This window comes from Mustela lutreola, chromosome 18 (assembly GCF_030435805.1).
Source record: "Mustela lutreola isolate mMusLut2 chromosome 18, mMusLut2.pri, whole genome shotgun sequence".
Lineage (NCBI taxonomy): Eukaryota > Metazoa > Chordata > Mammalia > Carnivora > Mustelidae > Mustela > Mustela lutreola.
Genome location: NC_081307.1, coordinates 14,079,942 through 14,098,837, shown reverse-complemented (window position 1 = coordinate 14,098,837; position 18,896 = coordinate 14,079,942).

Here is an 18,896-nt window from a genome sequence, read left to right as displayed (position 1 = left end):
TAGGTATCTATCTGAAGAGACAAAAATATGAATTCAAAAAGATACATGCATTTCTGTCTATTTCAATATCACTTAGAATAGCTAAGATATGGAAACAACCTAAATGTCCATTGATAGATGAATGGATAAAGAAAATGTATTTTATATAAATACATGTGTGTATACACACACACACACACACACACACACACACACAAAGGAATACTACTCAGTCATAGAAAGAGTGATATCTTGCTATTTGGGATAGGACAGATGGAGCCTAAAAGGGCATTATGTTAAGTGAAAAAATCAGAGTAAGACAAAGACTGCAAGATTTCACTTATAAGTGGAATCTAAAAAAAAAAAAAAAAAAGAAGAAATCAAACAAGATCCTAGACTCATAGATATAGAGAAGAGGGTCAGGGGATTGTAATGTACAGCATGGTGAGTACTGTCAATAATACTGCATTAACTTTGTGTGGTGACAGATGGTAATTAGACTTAATATGATCAGTTCACAATGTATACAAATGTCTAATTGCATTACATACAAAATTAATATGTGTCAATTATACTTTAATAAAAATGTGTATTTCCTCATTTATATATAAACTTGTATGTGTATCTTTTATATGTATTCTATACGTTTTAGTGACAACATTTAAGTTCTGTTCTCTTAGCAAGTTTCAGTTATACAATACGTGTTATTAACTACAGTTACTATTTTATACATTAGAGCCTTAGATATTATTCATCTTATTATTCATCTTATAGCTGAAAGTTTATAGACTTTATTTTTAGAGCAGTTTTAGGTTCACAGCAAAATCGAGAGTTTTGCATGTACGACCAGTCCCCACATAGGTACAACCTCCCCCTCCTCATCATCAGCCAACAGCAAAGCCTATTTGTTACAACTGACCAATGTACATTGATTCATCATTATCACCCAAAGTCCATAGTTTACATAAGGGTTTACTCTTCATTTTGTACATTTTATGGGTTTTGACTCCTGTATTAATGATCTTTTCCACCATTAGCATCATACAGAAAAGTTTCGCTGCCCTAAAAATGCTGTTTTCCACCTATTCATCCCTTTCTTTCCCAGTGACCACCAATCTTTTTACTGTCTCCATAGTTTTGCTTTTTCCAGAAAATCATATAGTTGGGATCCCAGAGTATGTAGCCTTTTCAGACTGGCTTCTTTGACTCAGTAATATGCATTTAAGCTTTCTCTATGTCTTTTTATGGCTTGGTGGCTTATTTCTTTTTAGTGCTAAATAATAACCTTTGTCTGAATATACCACAGCTTACGTGTTCATTTGTTGAAGGTCATTTTGGTTGCTTCCAAGTTTTGGTAATTATGAATGAAGCTGTTCTAAACATCCATGTACAGGTTTGTACATGGACATAAGTTTTCAACTCCTTTGGGCAAAGGATTACAATTGCTGGATCATATGCTAAGAATGAATATGTTTAGTTTTGTAAGAAACTGCCAAACTCTCTTCCAAAATCGCTGTATCATTTCACATTCCCAGAAGCAATGAATGAGAGTTCTGTCACTTTACTTTCTTACTAGCGTTTGTATTTTAGTTTTTGTAATAGGTACAATCATTGTTTTAATTGGAGGGGGAAAACCCTCATGTTTTTTAATAGAATGATTTGAAAATTGAGAGTTACCATATAATGGCATAAAACTTCACATGCACATTGTACCAACACCAATTTGCAGGTTTTGATATTGTACTATAATTAGGTAAGAAGTAACTATTGAAGGAAACTGGGTTAAGGACATCTCTCTGCTACTTTGCAACTTCTTGTGTATGTATAATCTTTTCAAAATAAAAAGTAAACAATTTGAGGGTTGTCTCCTTGTAGATGAAATGCTATCCAGCCTTGAAAACAATGAACTATTGATAAAAACCACAGGGCTGCATCTTAAAACATCATATTGAATAAAAAAGCAATTTGCCTGAAAAAAGATAGAGTATAAAGCTCAAAACACACAACCTAAACAATATGTTATTTTGAGATACAACTGTGATAAAACTATTTAGAAAAGCAAGTGAATGATAAGGGATAAAATAGAAGATAGTGTTTATCTAAAGGGGAAAAGGAGGGTATGTGAAGAAAAAAAAATGCATTCAGGACTCCTTAAAGATAATATGTAACATTCTTTTTCTAAAATGTGTTACTGTTTTATAACAACTCTTTTAAGAAGTCTTAAAAATGTATAAACCTGATCTTTAGTATTTAATAATCACCTTTACTGAAAGAATACAACTAAGTTCAATTCAGTGAGATTTAAACATTTTTAAAAAGAGAAGTCTGCTTCTCTAGACTCCCTGCCGAGCAAGGAGCCCCATGCGGGTCTCCATCCTAGGACTCCAAGATCATGACCTGAGCCGAAGTCAGATACTTAACTGACCAAGCCATCTAGACGCCCCAAATTTAAACACTTTTTTAAAGAAAGATTTTATTTATTTATTAGGGTGGGGGAGAGAGGGAGCATGAAAGCAGGGTGAGGGCCAGAGGGAGAAGCAGGCCCCCTGCTGAGCAGGGAGCCTGACACTGAGCTCCAACTCTTGACTCTGGGATCATGACCTGAGCCAGTGTTAGATGCTTAACTGACTGAGCCATCCAAACCGCCCACCCCCAAATTTAAACACTTTTGATAGAGCATATAATTACAGAGCAGACTAACACAAGATTGGGTTCTAGCTTCAGTTCTGGTCTGACTCTAATGATGGTTTTGGTCAGTGGTTCTTTTTTTTTTTTTTTTTTAATTTTATTTTATTTTTTCAGTGTTCCAAGATTCATTGTTTATGCACCACACCCAGTGCTCCATGCAATACGTGCCCTCCTTAATACCCACCACCAGGCCCTCCCAACCCCTTACCCTTCCCCTCCAAAACCCTCAGTTTGTTTCTCTGTGTCCACAGTCTCTCATGGTTCATCTCCCCCTCTGACTTTCCCCAACTCCCTTCTCCTCGGTCAGTGGTTCTTGAAGGGCCCTCTCTGGGCCAGAAGCATCAGTACTGCTTGGATATTTGTTAGAAGAATAAATTCTCAGACTTCAGCCCAGACCTGCCTTCTGGGAGAGGGGCCCAGCAATCTCTATTTTAACACAAACTCATCATGTGATCCTGACGTGCACAGACTTTTGAGAGGCACTAGTAAGTTTAATTTTTTCATCCACAAATGTAGAAGATAAAACTAGATCTGTTTTCCCAAAATGGGGTAGATAAAGACCAATCACATGCAAGAGGTGTTTAGGTGATATACACGTCAGCGTTTTAAATATCATCATGTATTTTAATGTTTATAGAATAATATAGCTTATCAAATCTATAAGTTCACAGATATCACTGCTTCATATATGGCTAAATTTAAAAAGAGGAAAAAGGGAAAAAATCTACTTGAACTTAATGTAAATAGTAAGCCAAAATAGTAATGTGAAGAATATTACATTGGAGAGTGTTACAGAATTCATAGTTCTTAAATACTGAGGTTTCAGTAATCCTGAAGTGGATGACTTTACATATATTTTTATTAGTTTCAGAAGGGGAATTTAGTGATTCATTAGTTGCATATAACACCTGGTGCTCATTACGTCAAGTGAATCCTGAAGTGGATGAATTTTTAAAATATTTTTCATTCTAGGTGAGCCTGGCTAGCTTAGTTGGTAGAGCATGTGACTCTTGATTTTTGGGTTGTGAGTTCAAGCCCCATGTTGGGCATAGAGATTAAATGAAAACATTTTCCCTTCTAAAATTATGAGCTTCATATGCTTATTTTTCTTACAGGTTTGCCTCTTTAATTTTGCTTTTAATATTCAAGCTAATTATTTAAAAAAAATGAGTGTTCAGTTTGTACTGGAAGGGGAGTGGTCTGTTGATGTGCTTTTGTATTGGGAGATATTTATCTGAGATTCACAGTTTAATCATGGCTAATGGGCAGTGTGGATAATTCACATCCAAATCATCCAAATGAAATATATTAAAGAGAAATCTGGTTCTAAAATACCATTTAATTTTAGAAGCATTTTTTCCCCCTTTCATAACTTGTCATATTTATAGTGGGATAGGCAGATGTTTTTATACAAAAAAATGATGTGAGATTTGGGGGCAGTAAGAAACATTTTGATAATTAGGGATTTATACTCTGTACAAGTCTACACAAATTATAAATAGCTACAACATAACCAGCCCTTTCAACTGGCAATTTTTAGTAGCCTTATTGAGGTATAATCATATACCACACAATTCACCCAATTGAAGTGTGCCATTCAGAGTTCTGTGATGGTCACCATGCACAATTTAGTACATTTTCATCATCCCCAAAAGAAATCCAATATCTATTAGCAGTTACTCTCCATTCCTTCTGCACTCCCAACTGGTGGCGACCCCTTTCTCTACTTTCTGTCTCAAGGGGTTTGCCTATCTGCACATATCCTGTAAAGGGGTTCATATGATATGTGGTCTTTTGTGATTGGCTTCCTTGACTTTTTATAGTTTCAAGGGTCACCCATGATGTAGCATGTGTCAGTACTTTCTTTCTTTCTTTTTTTTTAATTTCTTTCAGTGTTCCAGAATTCATTGTTTATGCACCACACCCAGTGCTCCATGCAATACTTGCCCTCCTTAGTACCCACCACCAGGCTTTTTACTGCTCAATAATATTCTCTTGTATTGATAGACTATGTTCTGTATGTCCGTTTAATAGTTGATGGATGCTTGGGTTGTTTCCACTTTTTGGTTATTGTTGCTGATGCTGTTATGAACATGCACATGCAAGTTTTTGTGTGAGAGTCTGTTTTTATTTCTCTTGGGCTTATACCTAGGCGTAAAATTGCTGGATTAGGTTATGGCTATATTTAACATTTTAAGGAACTGGCTGGATCTTAAAAAGCATTTTTGGTTCAAAGTAAAATTATAATTTTATTTAAAATGAAATATATTCTCTTAATAAGGCACCAATTTTGTCTGTCAGTGGTTTTATACAAAATATCTATCAAATTCTGTTTGGCAAAAAAAAAATCATCCTTAAAACACATGTTTTTGAAAACAGCAGCTTATAAACTACTGTTCTGCATCCTACTTTATAAGCATTCATCAAACTTGTCCCATCCTTCTGTGACATGTTTCTTTCCCTGCATATTTTATTGCTGCCTGTGTCATTTAGCGTTTAGGGGGGAAAATGTCACAGAATCTGCCTCCTGATCTAATGATGGAATTCATGTGTTTTCTGGGGTTGACTTTTACAAATAAATTATAGGTTGTTAAAGAAATGATGGTAGTTCTCTTTTTCTTCTGAAATTCTCATTTCAGCAATAATAAACATTTTTAAAATAAAAACATAACACTTTGGGGTCTAGCTACATCTGACACTCATTTGATGTGCTCTCCTATTTAGTAATAATATTTTGAAGGATTTTTTTTAAAGATTTTATTTATTTGTTTGACAGAGATCACAAGTAGGCAGAGAAGCAGGCAGAGAGAGAGGAGGAAGCAGGCTCCCTGCTGAGCAGAGAGCCTGATGTGGGGCTCGATCCCAGGACCCTGGGATCATCACCTGAGCCGAAGGCAGAGGCTCAACCCACTGAGCCACCCAGGTGCCCCAATATTTTGAAGTTTTAAGAAGAAAGGCTTTCTTGTATAAGATATTATGTTCAGTGACTTCTTAATGTTTGACTTTGTCTTACTTTGTCACAATGCTTTCTTAAAGGATTTTGTACCAAATTAGCTACTTTAGATTCCTTCTCAGGGTGTTTCCTTTTTATATCTACTTACAAAATTAGGTTTTAGTACCTTGTTAGAAAGGGGTTTTTCTGGGGAAAAAAGGAAAGAAGCCACTAAATTCAGTAAGTAGCTGAAGTAATAGAGAAGTGACAGCATAGAAAAAAGATGCTTCTCAGGGAAGAGAAAGAAAAAAGAACAATTAGCTTTGAATGGATAAGGTTAATCGACAAAGCAAAGAAACCTTTTATTGCTACCATAAGGAAAACAAAAAGGATAGTAAGGCAGCACCAAGCATTCAGTTCCTTGTAAACAAGACCAGACATACTCTTATCTGAATATAGAACTCTATGATTCTACATATGTATCAACTGAAGCCATCCTTAATTGTATTTCTGATAGGCATAAGCTGTCTTATGTATATCAGAGTAGAGTGATGGATTTTTATAATGAAGACTGGAAGCTTCACAGTTTGAGTCATCTGGGAAGTAGACTCTGAGGCCTGATTTAGTGTGTTATTTATTAACAGGTGTCAGCATAGTGGAAGGGAGGCAGAGGAGTCAGTATTGGGCGGAGGCAAAAGTCAAGGTGTCCCCTTGCCCAACAACCTAGGGAGCTTTAGAGCTGAAATGGTTTATTGATGTAGTCCCATGTTGTGCCAAAATGGCCAAATCTTTATTTTTTTTTTAAATATGTTTTTATTTGACAGAGAGAGAACAAGCAGAGGAAGTAACAGGGAGAGGGAGAAGCAGGATCCTGCAGAACAGGAGGCACGATCCCAGTGTTCTGGGATCATGACCTGCCAAAGTAGCCAGATCTTTGTACCCTACTTCCATCAGTAAGTGGATAAGGCTGTGTTCCATGTGACCTTGGGTTAGGCACTCTCTGAACTCAGGTAGGTCTAATTCCCAAAGAGACTCACAGCTGGGACTGTCCTCTGACAATGTTCTTAACATGTGGGGCAAGAAGTTCTTGAAGACAGGTCCCAATGCTGTTTCTCCCATATCCACCACACTACATCAGTCTCTATTCCCTTAACCTTTACAAAAGTTTTTTTATTTTTAATTTTTAAAAAAGATTTTATTTATTTACTTGACAGAGATCACAAGTAGGCAGAGAGAGAGATGAGGAAGCAGGCTCCCTGCTGAGCAGAGAGCCCAGTTTGGGGCTCGATCCCAGGACCCTGAGATCATGACCTGAGCTGAATGCAGAGGCTTTAACCCACTGAGTCACCCAGGCACCCCATACAAGAGCTTTTCTAAAAATATTTTTTTCTGCTTACAAAAGTAATGTAATTACACATCTTAAATGTACATTTAATGTGGAGATGGTTAAATACATTATTGTACAACTTTACAGTTAGAGACCTTAGAGTATTAAAATTAGATGAAGTATATCTATCTATACTGACAGGAAAATCTGCCATAATATCACAGAAGGAAAATCACTAGATTGCAGAACTATATAGTCATAGACAGTATGGTTCTGTTTTTATGTTCAGAAGCTATACAAGTGCATATAACGTACAGACACACCTACATTCACCAATGTTTTCACCTCTTAAAGATTGGATTGGGGTGAGCAAGATGAGAGGAATGGTAGTTCCCCCCTTTTTTCTGTATTACTTGAAATTGTAATGCATTTGGTTAGTTGTGTGCTCAGTTGATGTGTTAGTTTCCTATTGGTGATGTAACAAATCGCCACAGATTTGACTTAAAACTGAATTCTAAGATGGGTCTCACTTGGGCTAAAATCAAGATGCCAGCAGGGTTCTGTTCCTTCATGGAGCCTTTAGGGGAGGATCCAGTGTCTTGCCTTTTCCAGCTTCTGCATGCGGCCTGCATTCTTTGGTGTGGGCCCTTTCCTCCATCTTCAAAGACAGCAGAGTGGCATCTTCAGATCTGACTCTGTCTCTTCTGCCTGCTTCTTCCACTTAAAAGGATCCGTGTGATTACATTGAACTTACTCGGGTAATCCACAATAATCTTCTTATTTTAAGGTCAGGTGATCAGGGACCCTAATTCCATCTGCATCCTTAGTTCCTGCTTGCCATGTAACATAACCTATACGCAGGTTCCATGGGTCAGACATAGACATCTTCGGAGGGCCTCTATTCTGCCCCACAGTACACTAGTAAACAGTGGCCTTGCAACCTGTATGCTAGCTGGTCCTACTTCTTGTTCAGATGATATCAGTTAAGAAAAGAGAAAATGGAGGTACAAATATGTAATTCAATGTTTGTTCCTTAACTTGTATTGTATTAATAGGAGTTTAGTAAGAAATCATATAGGCAAAATCATTTTGGTTAGGAAAATGTACGTCTTATACTCTTGTATAGTTTCTCCATGCTGACTTCTGTTAGAGTCCTTACTAGTGAAATGTAATCATTACTCCTCTTGGTATCTCTCCCAGTTTTCAGGGGGAATATACTTGAAGGTAAGGGCTATATTCTTAACCTCAATTTACCTGTCCATTCAATGAATATTTATTAAGTACTCTCTATGTGCCAAATATTTTTTCTGGACATTCTGATATATCTGTAGATGAAAACCAACAAAAATTTCAATTCTGTAGTGGGAGAAGATGTCTTCTTTATAAGAGGTAATGAATGAAAAAACTAGAATAGGTCAAGAAGGATTGGAGCGCAAGGGTCAGGGATCACTTGCAATTTTAAATAGGTTATCTGAGTGGCCTCATTAGGAGGATGATATTTGATTAAAGACTGTAAGGACTTTAAGGAGTCATGTGGATCACTGGGGAAATTGTGTTGAGGGCAGAAGAACAGCCAGCATAAAGTCTTTATGGCTGGAACATTCCAGGACTGTTCAAGGAGACTGTGTGTGCATTTGGCTACACTACTGAACACAGCTGAAGGATTCCAAGGGTGGAAGCAGGAGACCACCTCATTGAAGTCATACTGGAGAGACATTATATGGCTTGGACCAGAGTGTAGCAGTGAAAGTGATGTGAAGTCATTAGACTGTGGATGTGTTGTCCTCTGGGGATGGGACTAATAAGCTTGTTGATAGCTTGGATGTGGGATAGGAAAGAAAGAGGTGTTAAGGATGACTTCAAGGTTTTCACCTAACTAGGAGGACAAAGTTGACATCAACAGAGATAGGGAAGGCTGTGGGAGGAGCAGGCTTGATGCAGAAGATCTGGAGTTAGTGTTGGACTTGTTAGCCGTTTGAGGTACTGTAAGACTTCTAATGGCAGAGGAGTAGGCGATTCCATATGAATCTGGTGTTCAGGAAAGACATCTGAAGTATGTGTAAATATGGAAGTTATCAGCATACAGTAGGTGCTAACTAAACTAGGAGACTGTCTGAGGCCACCAAATAAGCAGGTGTAGACTGACTTGAGAACAATACTGCAGGCTGAGTCATGGGATTCTCTAGTGCTAGGAAACAGAGGCAAGGAGGGGAAACCAGCTAAGGAGGCTGAGCTGTGACTCCAGTACCAAGCACAGTGCTTGGTAGTGGTGGATAATAGATGTTTATTTAGTAGGCAAATGCACAAAGGGGAGGTAAATTAGCATAGGGCAATGGTGAATTTTATTTCTCTAGGTGGAATGTATTAAAAGGTGAAAATAGGTCAGTTCTATCTGTATCATCAGTGAATGGGTGGGGAATGAGTTATGGAGATTAGTCTAAATAGACTTTTCTATTCTTTAAATATATATGTGAGAAAAATAACCTTTCATTTTAGTAAATTGCAGAATTTTTAAAAATGCAATTACTTTTAATTTTCATTACTAAATATGCTGGTACTATATATGTATTTATAATATGTATGTATAAGTATTTAAGTACTAAATATGCTGGTATGGCTAATTCTTTGAGAAAATGTGTAAAAATGTCCCTTCTGTATAGAGATGAATCCAGTTCTTAAGACTGGTGATTTCTATTGTTTGTAAATATACTTTAGAATAGCAACTTAAGGAGTTAAAACTCCTGTCTATGCATCTATCCTGTCTATGTAATTATCCTGTCTATGTATCTAAATTATTCATACTAAAGTAGTTTTGCAACTGTAAAACTGATTTTTATTTGTGTGATTTTGTTTCCATATATTTGATAATTTATAAGTAGAATTTTCAACATTCTTCATGGTCATGATTGGTATAATGGAAATTTGGAAATTGTATTGAGCATGGATCTTGCTAGATTATAGATGTGGTTATTTTCTTCAAGGGTTTCGTATCATAACTTAAACAATTAAGACATTTATGGAAATGTACATAAACAAATTAGTTGGAGATATGTAAAATGATGAAATTCTGTTTGACTCCTAACATCTATCTTACTATTTCTGTTGAGAGGAAAATTATTAAAGAGTGTTAAAGAATAGAATGAAAAGGCAGAAATATCTATTTTGACCGTATACGAAAGGAGTAGAAAATCGAACTCACAAACTGCCTTGATGGGGATGAAGATTCTATAAATTGGGTAGTTATTATAGTTACGTGGTAGTTCACATTTCTTAAAATGGATTAGGTCAGCTCCAATATAATCAAAACTTGTCAGTGAGAAATAGATAGCTCAGGATGGGGAGGCATGTGAGCTTTCTCGAGGAAGAAGAGAGCCCCAGATGACTGAAAAGTAGTGAAACGTATATTAAGGGTTCACGTGTGGATAGGAGCCAGCAATTTAAGAGGACTTATCTGTAACTTTGAGGCTTTTCTTGATCCAGAAACTTCATGTTTCTTGGAGAGTTTTAAATTCCCTAAAGATCCAGCCTGGGTTGGGCAATTATTCTAGCTCTGTTATGTATTTAGCCTTAGGGAAGTTATGTGAACTGTGTTATTGCTTCCTGTTTTTGTTTATTTTTTACTATAGGCTTTTGGAAAGGCCTTAGTTGAACTCCAGGAGCAAGGCTGTGATGACCATCGCCACTGCTCTGTGCCGCAGTCCCCTCTGTGTTTCATTGATTCTTTCAGAGACTTTGTTGTCTCTGGGTTGTCTGTGTGTGTTGGGCAGGGTTGCCTTGATTTATGATTTATAACTCCTGTACCCTTTGAGCATTTTATGGTAAATAAAGAAATTGTCCTTGGAATAGGATTTGTCCTGAACTATTTTGAGAAAACACATAAGGCGTTTAAATTTGCATTTTCAATTAAAGCCTAGGGAAACCATTCACAACAGTGCAGAAGTTGATGCTGTGGTTTATTGTATTATATGCTAGTTATAGACCCTCCTTTTACACTTATTTTTCTGAAATGCTGTAAAAAAAAGAATGCCTAGCACCATAGCAACCCCCATGAAATGAGGCATATGCTATTTCCAAGACTCACAATATGCTTTTCTGATACTGTTTGCTCATAAACATGTTTATTGTAGGTGCTGTCTGAGGCAGGGGCTGCTTTCCTATGGAAATCCTCTCTGGAACGTACTAATTTCTGGTTCTTCTTGGGGAGAATGCAGCTTTTTCTGGCTTATCGCCTTAAAGAGTTTGACACTTATTGATAACATAGTCAGTGGCAGACATTGTGTCTCTGTGACTTGTGACTATTCTATTACCCTATTTTTAAAGTACATTAGGAACTCACCCTTGTATTTTCAGGTGGGAGGGAGGTGAGGCACAGTGACATAGATACTCTGTGTCCTAGAGTGATGTCTTAATTATAAATCCTCATACTCTATCTCTTAAAGTCCCTGTGTATACCAGAAACAGTAATAGATGGGAAGTCTGACCAGGGATCACGTTTTGGTTGTGTCATTAAAGGCTTTAAGACTTTGGTTTCAACACTTCTTTGAATGTAGAGAATCATTAAATTACTAAGTTAAGTTTTTGACATTCTTTTGGTATAGCAGAACAATAAATCTGCTGAATGCCCAAATATACATGCATTCCTCTAGCAGAGAAGATGATGTATGTGGTAAGGGAGAGGCAACTTTTGAAGAAGGAAGAGTGAGCTTAGATGGTTAATTTGGGAATATTACTTATAAGGAAGAACTGTGAAGAAGCAATCATTCTGTAAACCTGAACTTGTGATTTAGCAAAGCTACTTGCTTTATTTTTGTTTGTTTTGTACAGGAGGCCTATAAAGGCATTAGTGGTTGGAACCCAGCGTGTGAAAATAGTGACTCCGAGCCAGTGGAACATGATCTTTGCTGCACGTGACCAGTTTTTCTTATTTAGGGTCCCAGACTAGGGGGCTGCAATTATCTTCTGAAAGATGCTAGGCACGGTTACCTTGCTGCTCTTACAATAGTACAAATTTTGTTTGAAGAGACATTTTAGGGAGATGTTTGCCTCCATGTTTTAAATGTTAATTCCTGATTGTTTATTTAGCTTTCTCATAGAGGAAAAGGGTATGAAATTTAGGTTGGGGAAATGAATTTCTTAGGAATAGATTAATTTAGTTTGTGTGGAGAGGTGAGAATAAAGTTGTTTGTTTGTTTTAAATTTTATTTATTTATTTGACAGAGAGAGACACAGTGAGAGAGGGAACACAAACAGGGGGAGTGGGAGAGGGAGAAGCAGGCTTCCCGCTGAGCAGGGAGCCCAACGCTGGGGCACCTGGGTGGCTCAGTGGGTTAAAGCCTCTGCCTTCAGCTCAGGTCATGATCTCAGGGTCCTGGGATCGAGCCCCACATCAGGCTTCTGCTCAGTGGGGAGCCTGCTTCTTCCTCTCTCTCTGCCTGCCTCTCTGCCTGATCTCTGTCTGTCAAATAAATAAATAAAATCTTTAAAAAAAAAAACCATTCTAAGTTCAAGTATTTTATTTTCCTTAAAGATGGGGGAATAGAAAGGAGATGTTATAGTTTGAGAATCTTATTTAACCAAAACCAGTAGATATAAGTAATCATTATTTAGGAAGAATGACATAATGATTAAGTATTAGAAAATATAAGAATCTTAACATTGAGGAATTGGAAGTGACTGATCACCTGATTTTATAGACGGAATGTATCTCATTATCCAGTCCCCTAACTGTAAAATGGGAAAAATATTGGTTGATCCAGAGTAATTTTAAGGATTAAAAGATACTTTATTCATTCAACAGATATTTATTAAGTGCTTACTATATGCCGAGACCTATTCAGGTTCAGAGACTGTATCTGTGTGCTAGAAAGAAGAAAATCCTGGCCTTAATGAATTTTACAGACTAGGAGAGAAGAGCCTTCCCCTCGTGATGACAAATATGATGGGGACTTCCCCAGTGCTCACTGCGATGGGGTATAGATCTAAACAGTGCTGAGACCTGAAGAGAAGGGGGAGGAGGTGGGAGTGGAGGAGGAGAGGCTGTGTGTCTTGGATACAAGGTGTATTCATTGTCTCTTTCAATTCTTAACACCAGTTTTTAAAATACTTTATTTATTTATTTGACAGACAGAGATCACAAGTAGGCAGAGAGGCAGGCAGAGAGAGAGAGAGAGGAGGAAGAAGGCTCCCTGCTGAGCAGAGAGCCCGATGTGGGGCTCGATCCCAAGACCTGGGATCATGACCTGAGCCGAAGGCAGAGGCTTAACCCACTGAGCCACCCAGGCACTCCTAATTCTTAACACCAGTTTTTCAAACTAGGTCTGATTTTCTCCTTTTTTACAGCTGAGTGAAGTTATATTTTTCCCTGGTCTCTGTTCACATATAAGTTCAAATAATGTTCACTGAATAAGTTAATAATTTAGATTACTCCTCTAGTTTTCCCGAAGTCTTCATTAAGATAGTGGCAGAGCTGTCTCTAACTACAGCACAGGCTCCTTCCCTTACACCTCACCACCTCTCAGGTGTGTAGGGGCTTGTAGGTGCATGGCGGATCTGAAGGGTGCCCACTTTCATATCTTCCACACTCACAATAGGAAAACCATTTCAGGTAATACAAATAATTTTATAATAGTAAGTCAGGGCTCCTAACATACTCCATTTTAATGCCCATCACTCGTTACAGATGTATTCAGTTATCCAGATAGATTCGTATTTGAGCTATGGATTTAGTGTCTGAAATAATAGGATCCAACTCTGTAAAGTTTTCTCTGGCAAGCTATTGGCTTTGAAGTAAATTCAAGCCAAAATTCAAGGCTATTCATCCCAAATTTAAGTTCTGAAATGGGTGTCTGTGTCATCTTGTCTAATGTGTGGGTTGTGTGGGAGATTTTTCTTTGCAAATTGAGTCATTGGAGACCAGCGTTCCTGTAACTCTGTTTGAAATCCTGCAGCTGGTAAACCTTGGGTAGTTTCACTTTCTCAAAGAAAACATCTGTTATAGGTATTTGTAGTCTAGTTGAATGTGGGTTCTGCGTCTTAATTGGTAGAGCTATAATGACTATATTGGGATTTTATAGAAATTCCAGTAATAACTAAAAGTGAACATTTTGGATCCTTTCTTATGATCCCATAATCAATTCCAAGTCAGTTTTACCCTTTGCTATCTAGACAGCAATTCCTAACTATCTTGAAAATATTTATATTTTTTAAACGTTGTTGATACGGAGTTATTTTGAGAGGGTCTTTTACTTTTGGCTTCTTTTGGCTCGGGAAAGCAGAGGGTTAGTTTTGGAGTGCTCTTCTCTGCATCATCTGCTTGCGGTTCTTGGCAATGTTTCTAGGCTCCAAAAAGTGATATAGGGTTCCCCAGGTCTTCTAGGATTTTTAGAAGGCATGTGAGGTATTAAGTAACAGTACACGTGACTCTTTTGTAATTTATTTGGACTCTGAAAATTGTCATAGTGTATCTAATGTCGTAGTATATCTAATCTCATAAAAATAGGACCCATGTGCCTATTTTCTTAAAAGTCAGCTTGAATTTCATGTCTCTCCAATCTGCCAGTGGTCTATTTAGTAATTAGGATTTTAAGACTTTTGAATGGTTAGCAGCTCTTTTGGTGCAGAAAGGAGATGCAACCCAGAATAATAATGATACGTATGTTGGCACTACAACTACAGAGCTTTGGGTTTATATTTTCATCAGACAAAACTAAGCCCTCTCAAATGAATGCCATGGTAGACCAGTCTCATTCTGACTTCCATCCGGGAGCTTACTGTTGTAGGAAGATATAAGGTATTTCTAATTTCCACTCCTCATATTTTCCGCTTCTGTATAGCAGTGGTTCTTAACAAACACTTGAGTTATCTGCCTGATTTTACCCTTAGAACTCTATACCAAGGCAGACAAGCTCAAGTTGACACAGTTGTGATTTATGGCCATTTGATGCCACTGATGTGGGGAAGGGTACACTTTAGCTAATAAGGCTATATCCATCCCTTCATTTGGCAATAAAGAATAGGTTTAAAAATGTATCAGGATCAAAAAGAGGATCCTTCATTATGATTTTTCTTTCTAGTGAAGAACCCTTAGGCTAACTTTCTATAATGTTGAGCTAATGTGTTTGTATGTTCAAACTGTCTTAACAGATATTTATTGAGTGCCTGTCTCCTACGAGGTATTATAGTGGCTGAAGTGAAAATTTTCATGAGAATTCTGATCTATAGAATTGAGAAGCTAAAAAAAAAATTATGTGTGGGGGGTGTTAGCACAGGTCTTTTCTGCTCGAGTCAAGCAGAAACTATTATGAAGCAACACATCTTTTCCTTTAAAAATTTGGCTTATTTAGAGAGCACTATCTTAAGTTAGATATGGAAATATTTATTAAATTTTAATATGAATATAAACTATAACATATCACAGTACAGCCCCGAGTTTGGTGTTTAGGATGAAGGATAAAAAATTTGTGAACAAAATAGGTTCTGTGAAAGCAGATTCTTGCTAAACCTTGAGCGCCTGATTGATCATCCTCCAGTCTGCCCATCTGCCGGTGGTCTTAGGTGTGGAAGAAGCATTCTTCTTTTCAGTTAGGACCTGGTGACCTCTATCTCTATGAATACCATGATATAATCTGTATGAGAGATACATAAATTATTATTTCTTTATTATGGAAATGTATAAGAAATTCTTAATTCCTTATGGTATACCTGGTATTAACTGTTTATCGAAATGGGTGTTTGTTAGGACTTCTTTCCCTAACACTGTAAGTCAAGGTCTAATCAGACATCTTCATTTCATTAAGTTGGATATTTTACAGAGCCTTCTTGGAAGCCAGCATAACGTGGTTCTTATAAGTTGTTGGCCCAAACATAGTCACATTACTATATCTCCATGCAAGAAAGACTGGGAAATGTAGTGTTGTTGTTGTTGTTGTTGTTTAGCCTTGGTACTGACTAAAAATTAGGGCTGTGCTATTAAGAAAAGAGCTACTGCAACCAGGAGTCAAATCCAGCTCAGCAAAATAGGCTGTTTAATACCAGGAGCTGACTGGTTGCTACCTCTGACTTGTCGTCACAGCCCAAAGAAAAAAAGAAGAGAAAAGAGGAGGTATCAGAAGTTATATTTGTAACTCAATTAGTGAATTAAGAAGGAAGCCTAGCATCGAAGGGCCATGGGATTCAGTGACCTTCACATCTACAGCAGTCCTGTGGCCCCTCTGGACCAGAGGTGGAGCTTTTGTAAAATTTACTCTGTGTGTCACAAATGTTGCAAAAATATGGAGGAAAATATCACTATCTTCAGAAATAGGAGTAAGCATTGTTTTAAAATCCATAGAGTCCAGTAAGTTTGCATATAAAGGAAATTCCTTGAATTTTGAATTGTATTCTCCATTTGAAACTCTCTAGAGAAATTAAAATGCATTTCTCTGAGGAGGAAAAAAAAGAAAAAGAAAGAAAGAAAAGGGCTACTGCATAGCTGCCCAAGATTTTTTTCCCTCTACTCCTCTGATTTCTTCCTAATACTTAAATGGAAGATCTGGCTATATTCTTTCCCTTGACATCAACATTGCTTGATTTTGCACTTCATGCCTGAATCTTTCTACGTGACAGGAGGGCCCTTCAAATCTTTTGCAGCTTTCATTTCCATTAGCTCTGTAGGGATATCCTTAAACAAGTAAATTAAGAAAAGGACATTCTGTGCCTTACTTTTCTGTCCTATCTTTACTTCAGATTTTAATGATCTGTTTTAGTTAAATCTGCAAACTGATTCATGAAGAAACGTGATTATTAGAGGAAAAGGCACCATTAGACTGAAGACATGGGTCAGTTGACTCAGCAGCAGAGATGGTTTGCAAATAAAATTGTAGCTGTTATCATAAGGGACAGAAAGCAAATGACAGAGAACCATTTTTTGGAAGGGTTATTTGGCTTTTTAGAAATAAATGCATCATCTAGCCATAGTTGACATTACTGGCTTTTCTAGTATAAAATCTCTTTGCTCTTCAAAGAATGAGGACCCATGCAGGCACACTCATAGATGTTTATATATGAAATTACCCAGTGTCTTTTCTAAAAAGTATACTTTTCTAAAAAGTATTTCTGATTTGCTTCTATGAAAGACTTGCAAGTTGTGGTGTGAATAAGGGTGGGTGAGGCCTTCCCTTTCCAAGCTGTTGTGGACTTTTGGAAGCAACTTGAACTCTCTGGGTCCTATTTTAATCCTGGAATTAAGGTGCTTTGGGTGGAGCTAAGGGCATTGCAGCCCCATGGTCTCAATCAAAATTGCTATTACCATTTGCTGTTGCCTAGCTGTTTCTTTGATTTCCCAGCATAATCACAGTCTCTTAGATATGGAAGTATCTTAATAATCATGTGGTATCACTTTGGAAAAAAAAATGGAGGAGGCCAAAGGAACTGCTTCAAGGTAGAAAACCTGGTATTAGAACCTTGGTTCAGTGCTGCGGGTCCAGTGCTCTGTTCCAGTGAACTCAGTTTCTCAGAGAAAATGAGACTGAGCTTGGTGTTTTTGTGTGTTCTCATCCTTTGATCCTGATACTTAACAGGCCTGAAATCTACTCCTGTATGTGTCAGGTTTTAGATTAGAAGAGGCTCGTCCATTATGGAAGTAATTGGGGAAGTGGGGTCCATGTACGACAAAGCGAGTTGGGTTATTGCAGTGGAATGGGAGAACTTTGCTAGTCAAGTCACATTTCTGCAGTTTCTGAACGGACTTAGGGCTCTTCTTTTGTCTCCATCTTATTAGTAGACAAGCTGTTTTGCTGCTGGAGCTGCTGAGTCCACAGCAGCATGAATCAACAAGTAGGAAGTGTTATTAGTCTTATGAATTCAAGCAGAAACCATTGCCAAAGGCTTGCTATTTTCGTTTGATCCTCTATATAAAGTCTCTTTGTGATAGCATGTTTATCTTCTGTGTGGCTCAGTTGGGGTTACACTTCATCTAGTCCATGTAGTTATACCTAACATAAAATCACACATGACACAGTCAGCCAAGAGGCTGTCTTTCCTTCCCGTATGGCCACTAGGTTGACATTTCCTACTCTTGTAACCATGTTTGTAAATCCCACATCAGTCTGATAAAAGATGATGTGGGATTCTTCTGTGGATGACTTTCCTGTGAATTTCTTGATATGAAAAGATTTGTAGGGACACCTGGGTGGCTCAGTGGGTTGGGCCGCTGCCTTCGGCTCAGGTCATGATCTCAGGGTCCTGGGATCGAGTCCCGCATCAGGTTCTGCTCAGCAGGGAGCCTGCTTCCCTCTCTCTCTCTCTGCCTGCCTCTCCCTCTACTTGTGATTTCTCTCTGTCAAATAAATAAATAAAATCTTAAAAAAAAAAAAAAAGAAAAGATTTGTAAATATATAATTCAAACTCGATTCTTTGTTTAGTGTCAATATAATTTTTTAAAGATATAATTAAAGATATAATTTTTTAAAGATTTTATTTATTTGAGAGCGAGAGAGCACGAGCACACGTGCCCAAGAAAGCACAAGAGCAGGTGGAGGGACAGAGGACGAAGCAGACTCCCCACAGAGCAGGGAACCCAACATGGGACTCCATCCTGGGGTCATGACCTGAGCTGAAGGGAGATGCTTAACCAACCGACTCAGGTGTCCTAAGTGTCAGTACAATTTTTACTGAATAGGGAGAAATTCTATGAATCTCAATTTTCCCAGAAAATCCACAGCATGCAGACTTCAAGTCCGAATGGAACGTCTGCCTCCTGGTAAGCCCGAGGTAAGATAAAGTGAGGAAGAGGTGAGTAAGGAAGGAGAGAGTGATATTTCATTGAGAAAGGTCAGTGAGGTAACCAAATAGGCTTGCTTCATGACGAATGTAATTTAAGCACTTAGTTTTAACTTTTTCTGAAAATGTCTTTCCTTTTCCCCATCTCCCTGTCCTGATAGCACAGGAAGTGGGAAAAGAACACCATTTACACATTCTCTAAAACAGTAATTC